Source organism: Aquarana catesbeiana, linkage group LG12 (genome assembly GCF_042186555.1).
Source record: "Aquarana catesbeiana isolate 2022-GZ linkage group LG12, ASM4218655v1, whole genome shotgun sequence".
NCBI lineage: Eukaryota > Metazoa > Chordata > Amphibia > Anura > Ranidae > Aquarana > Aquarana catesbeiana.
Genome location: NC_133335.1, coordinates 153,940,976 through 153,947,324, shown reverse-complemented (window position 1 = coordinate 153,947,324; position 6,349 = coordinate 153,940,976). Strand labels below are relative to the sequence as shown.

The 6,349-nt window shown below is 46.1% G+C and overlaps 1 long non-coding RNA gene across 1 annotated transcript; it reads right to left on the bottom strand.

Moving 5' to 3' along the window:
* Nucleotides 1-1,914: 1,914 nt before the first annotated feature.
* LOC141114097 (uncharacterized) lies at nucleotides 1,915-3,608 on the bottom strand. Its single transcript, XR_012236868.1, has 3 exons — nucleotides 3,170-3,608; nucleotides 2,514-2,670; nucleotides 1,915-2,435 (listed from the first exon to the last, which is right to left on the bottom strand). It is a non-coding gene; the product is annotated as an uncharacterized lncRNA (long non-coding RNA).
* Between the last annotated feature and the right edge of the window lie 2,741 nt (nucleotides 3,609-6,349).

The window sequence follows — 6,349 nt, the reverse complement described above, 5'->3', positions numbered from 1 at the left end:
CAATTGAGCTACTGGCCTGTCCTGCATCCAGCGTTCTTTCGGAACGCACATTCAGTGCTGCTGGAGGCGTGGTAACCGATCACAGGGTGCGTCTGTCCACCGACTCGGTCGATCGGCTGACCTTCATAAAAATGAATGAGTCTTGGATCACCACCAGCTACCAAGCACCTGATGCTGATGTAACCGAATAATTTTTTTTGAAATCTCAGATCCCTTCAAAGACTGCCTATGCTGATGCTGAGTGACTATCCCTGAGTAATTATCCTCTTCCTCCTCAATCATCACGCTGATAGCTTGTAAGAACATTTTTGGTTCTGGGCGCCACCACCAGTGCCTAAGGCACAATTTTTCAGCCCCTGTTTAACAGGGGCGTGTAATTACAATTTTTGATGCAATACTTTGCAGCAGGGCTCGTTCCTGCGTTCCAACTAGAGTGTCTGTGAGGGGTTGCAGTGTTGTGGCACCAGCACCAGTGCCTAAGGCCCAATTTTTCTGCCCCTGTCTAACAGGGGCGTGTAATTACAATTTTTGAAGCAATACTTTGCAGCAGGGCTCGTTCCTGCGTTCCAACTAGAGTGTCTGTGAGGGGTTGCAGTGTTGTGGCACCAGCACCAGTGCCTAAGGCCCAATTTTTCTGCCCCTGTCTAACAGGGGCGTGTAATTACAATTTTTGAAGCAATACTTTGCAGCAGGGCTCATTCCTGCGTTCCAACTAGAGTGTCTGTGAGGGGTTGCAGTGTTGTGGCACCAGCACCAGTGCCTAAGGCCTAATTTTTCAGCTCCTGTTCAACAGGGGCATGTAATTACAATTCTTGATCTAATATTTCACAGCAGGGCCCTGTGAGGGCTTACAGTGTTGTGGCCACAGCAATACCTAAGGCCCAAATTTCTGCTGAGTATATAGGGCAGGACCCTACTTTCAAACATCTAACTTACAAATGACTCCTACTTGCAAACGGAAGGAGACAACAGGAAGTGAGATGAAATCTACCCCTAGGAAGGGAAATTCTCTCCTGTAAGAGAAATGGGAAAACAATTTCTCCTTTCCACTGATGCTTTCCAATCCTTGTTCCACAAAAAAACCCAAATTTTCAAAAAACATTTTTCATTGGGACAAAAAAGTGAGGTGAAATCTTCTGAAGAGGAGGAAAGACAGCAAAACAAATGTCACAGGGGTGATAACCCTTCCCTATGTTTTCCAAAAAGCTTAGAAAAGATTTTTTGGCTGGAGCTAAACACGTTAAAAATGTTCAAAATTACAAACAGATTCTACTTAACAACAAACCTACAGTCCCTGTCTTGTTTGCACTGCTGTTCAGAGTATATAGGGCCTGGTGGCCCCACACCTTTCCTTATTTTAATTTGGGTGCGGGGTTCCCCTTAATATCCATACAAGACCCAAAGGGCCTGGTAATGGACTGGGGGGTACCCATGCCGTTTGTCTCACTGATTTTCATCCATATTGCCATGACCCGACATGACATTAAACCCGCAAGCAGTTTTAAATGAGATTTTTTCCTTTAAAAATGACATTTGGTGCAGGGACTGTTCTAAACATGGGAAACACGCGTCACTTTACAGGCATACTATAGACACCCCCCAGGTACGATATTTAAAGGAATATTTCACTTTTTTTTTTTTACTTTAAGCATCATTAAAATCACTGCTCCCGAAAAAACGGCCGTTTTTAAAAGTTTTTTTTGCATTGATACATGTCCCCTGGGGTAGGACCCGGGTCCCCAAACCCTTTTTAGGACAATACCATGCAAATTAGCCTTTAAAATGAGCACTTTTGATTTCGAACGTTCGAGTCCCATAGACGTCAATGGGGTTCTAACGTTCGTGCGAACTTTCGGTCCGTTCGCGGGTTCTGGTGTGAACCGAACCGGGGGGTGTTCGGCTCATCCCTAATAAGGACTGTGGGAAGTGGAATAGGGAGTGGATGACTGGGAGGAATGGCTGTATGAAGTACCCTGTGAACTGGAGGACTCATAGGTGGGTGCCACTTGCGGTGGGGGTACAACATTTTGGGCAGTGGGGGCTGGTGCACGTTGGTGATGGGGGTTAATGGCTGGATGATATGGATGAAATGAATGTTGTGGAGCTTGCTCACCATGGTATGGACGTTGGTGATGGGTAATGACTGGTGGCATGGGTTCTCCAGACATTGCAGCCCTTATGCACACACCTGTAAAATTAAAGATGGACATTTGCACATCCATTTTACGCTCATTTGGAACTCTAATTAAATGGTGGTACAGATTCCTAGCAAAACTTGCATCCTGGTTATTGGGGTCTGAAAATGGGTCGGTGGTATCAGCCCTTCTTGTTGCCCTCATCTCCTCCATAAAACTTAACATGGCTGGATCCATGTCACGTTTGGGATGTCCGTGACGTTTCCTGGCCCTCGGTGTGGTAGCTCCAACAGAACGAATCTGAGGGGTGGAACATTTTATTAGCACATTTTAGTTTGTCAGCATTTAAAAAAGGGGCATTTTATATAGGATTCTTACAGGCACACGTTGTCTTTCAAGCGTGGATGTTGCTGTAGATTGGGAGGATGTGTTTTCTTCGGGACCTTGCTCGTTAACTCCCATGTCTTCCTCTTGCGCAGGCTGGGTATCCACTGCATCCCCCTCCTCTTCAGTTTCTGAAATGTTGCTGGTGGTACTGTAAAATATGTGTACATAGATGGATTACAGCTCAGTACAGTATAGTTATTACAATACATAGATCCATGCGTGTCATTACTGTTAAATTGGTTGTAAACCTTACAGACCACTTTTACCTACAGATAGGTGCAAGAAATATCTCCTAAACCTACACGGTTATTAGGAGATGTTTGCTGAAAACACGTAGACTAGGTGTGCCATTTCTGAAGGCAATCGTGCCGTGACTGGTGGCTCCCGCACGCATGACGTAAACGCGGCTACGGCCAGTCACAGCACCGGAGCCAGGAGTGATGGCGGCGACGGAGGAGGGGAACGAGGGCCGATGCGGGGGCTTCGATCTCGGGCAAGAAATTCATAATGAGCTAGTATGCTATGCATACTAGCTTATTATGCCTGCAGGTTTTTTTTTTTCATGGTTTTCTTCCTCTTTGGAGTATATGATTATTTCGACTAGGCCAAATAATTTAATATAGGGGAGAAAGAATGTATTTACTTACCTTCTTAAGTCCATCACACATCTTAAGAAGTCCAGCATCTCAAAGAAGGGGCTTTTTTTTTTTACTGGATGATCCTGCTCCGCTCTGACTGTCTTTTGCTTCCTCTTTTAGTTCCCGCCTATAGCGGTCTCTTAGGGATCTCCACCTTGTCATTATTTTTTCACCTGCATAGGAACAGTAGACACAATGAACTGATAGAACTCCAACATGACAATTTTGTATACTATTTAAAACCCATATGTGGAATACAGTGGTTTTTAACAACTATTTTTGTCAGTTTTACATATAGGTAAGCCTATAAAATGGCTTCACTAGAAGTACTGTAATTATCTCTGCGCCGTTTAGGATATATTTGCTGTACACTGGGGGATGACAACGTGGCCAGGTGACATGGCAGGTGACGTTTGCATGTGACATTTGCATGTGACGTGGCCAGGTGACATGGCAAGGTGACGTGGCAGGTGACGCTTGCATGTGACGTGGCAAGGTGACATGGCAAGGTGATGTGGCAGGTGACGTTTGCATGTGACGTGGCCAGGTGACATGCAAGGTGACTTTGCAGGTGACGTTTGCATGTGACGTGGCCAGGTGACATGCAAGGTGACTTTGCAGGTGACGTTTGAAGGTGACATGTCAAGGTGACATGGCCAGGTGATGTGGCTGGTGACGTGGCCAGGTGACTAAATACAAATATACACGCTAAACAAGGCTCAACGCAGCATGCAAATGTGGCAAAATGGGCGTTTCCAAACGCCGGTTTCAAGCTTCGTTCAGAAGAGTTTGCACCAGCGAAACGTCTACATGGGGCCTAATGTAGGAGAAAAGTGCTGGAATTTGCATGGTGAGTTGGACTACAATTATCAGGATGCTGACATATGAGTGTACTATAAGTTTAACCATGCCAACCCACCCCCATCCCACAAAATGCTTACCACGTATCCAACGGTGTCTATTACTGAGCGACAACCAGTTTGGAGTGACCTCCTCGAATATTTCTTCCCACTTCATACTTGTGCTGTTTCGGTCGATGTATTCTGCACTTCTCTTGTCCCATAATGCTGGCCTGGCATGCACAAGTTGGATGAGCTGCTCATGGGATACATCTCTTGCCATTTTTTTTTGTTCTCCTCTCTCCAGCATGTGCTTGTGCATGTGACTTTTACTACTGACCACTACCTGGGTCATAGGTTAATTTTAATGTATGCATATTGAATTACATATTTTGATGAAAAACGGATGTCAGCGGAACAGATGTTAACGGATCATCCGCAAACATCAGTTTTTCATCAGTTTCGTTTTTTTTACGGAATAAAAAAAGGGTTTTCTTCCGTTCAAAAAAACGGAGCTGAACGGAGACGGATGTTAATGGACGTTAGCGGATGATGATCCGCTAACATCCGCTATCCCATAGAGTTGCATTGAGGTCCGTTTTAATCCGTAAACGGACGTATGAAAAAACGGATGAACGGTCCGCACGTGTGAAAAGGCCCCAAACCGCAAAACAAAAAGAAACATGAAAAGAAATCCTGGTCAGTTTGACCGCTTACTACACATGTAGATTCCCTAACAACTGGGTGCAGCCTTGTGCTGCCCCAGTCCCTATCTCTCTTTTAGAAGTTTGCCACACAGGTATTAACTCACCGCACAGGACAGCTACCACACTCCCCAGTCTACACGCACATAACTGGTTCCAGGATGGAGCATCTACCCAAGCATGCTGGCGTGTTTTCTATAGGTCTTTATGAGCCCACTTACTTCAGCTGGGCTCATTAACGCTTCCCTTGCAGGACTCCCAGCACTCCCCCCTAGTGGTATAAGTCAGCACAAAGCCTGAATCTAGGGCATACATATTTTCCATCCTGGATACAACCAGGTGATTTTACCTGCCTGCTGTCACATACCCCCCCCCCTCTTGTTTCAACCTTGGGGTTGGAACACGTAGTCAGGCACGCATGTACCCAAGACAAAGCATCCACATTCCCCATTTTAACGCCAGGGCGATGCTTTACTGTAAAGTTGAATTCCTGTAGGGCCAGGAACCACCTATTTACCTTTCTATTGGTCTCCTTGTTTTGAGCCATCCACTTTAAAGGAGCGTAACCAGGTCAAAGTGCCCACCTAGCAGATAGTACCGAAGGGAATCTAGAGCCCACTTCACCGCTAAACACTCCTTCTCAATCGTGGCGTAATTTACCTCATGGGACTTCAACTTCCTGCTGAGGTAAATGACCGGGTGCTCTTCCCCGTTCCAGACCTGGGACAACACTGCTCCTAACCCAACGTCTGATGCATCAGTTTGTACAATAAAGTCCTTAGAAAAGTCTGGTGAGTACAACACTGGCTGGCTACATAAGGCTGTTTTTAAGGACTGGAATGCTGCTTCAGCCTCTGGGGACCATTTAACCATGACAGACTCTTTCCCTTTTGTCAGGTTGGTGAGGGGCACAGCCTGAGAAGCAAAATGGGGAATGAATCGCCGATAATAGCCAGCGGTTCCCAGAAAGGCTTGTTCCCGCTTCTTGCTGTTGGGACGTGGCCAGCTCTGTATGGCCTCGACTTTATTGACTTGGGGTTTTATCACTCCCCTCCCAATAGTGTACCCAAGATATTTGGCCTCCTCTTGTCCAATGGTACACTTCTTTGGATTGGCCGTAAACCTAGCTTCCCGGATAGAGTCTAAGACTGCTTGCACTTTTGGCAGATGTGAGACCCAATCTGTGCTATGGATAATCACATCGTCCAGGTAAGCTGCAGTATACTTCTGATGAGGCCTCAGAATCTTGTCCATTTTCCGCTGAAATGTTGCCGGTGCATTCTGTAACCCAAATGGCATTCTCTTATATTGGAACGCCCCATCTGGGGTTACAAATGCAGTTTTCTTCTTGGTCGACTCGGCCAGAGGAATTTGCCAATACCCTTTGGTGAGATCAAGAGTTGTCATGTATCGGGCTGTTCCCAGCCGGTCGATCAACTCATCTATAGGAGGCATGGGGTAGGTGTCAAATTTTGTAACTTTATTCAATTGTCGAAAATCGTTACAAAACCGCCAGCTCCCCATCAGGTTTGGGCACTAGTACGATAGGACTGGACCAGTCACTCTGGGACTCCTCTATCACACCCAATTCCAGCATCCTTTGAACCTCCCCACGTATTGCTTCCCGTCGGGCCACTGGTATTCTA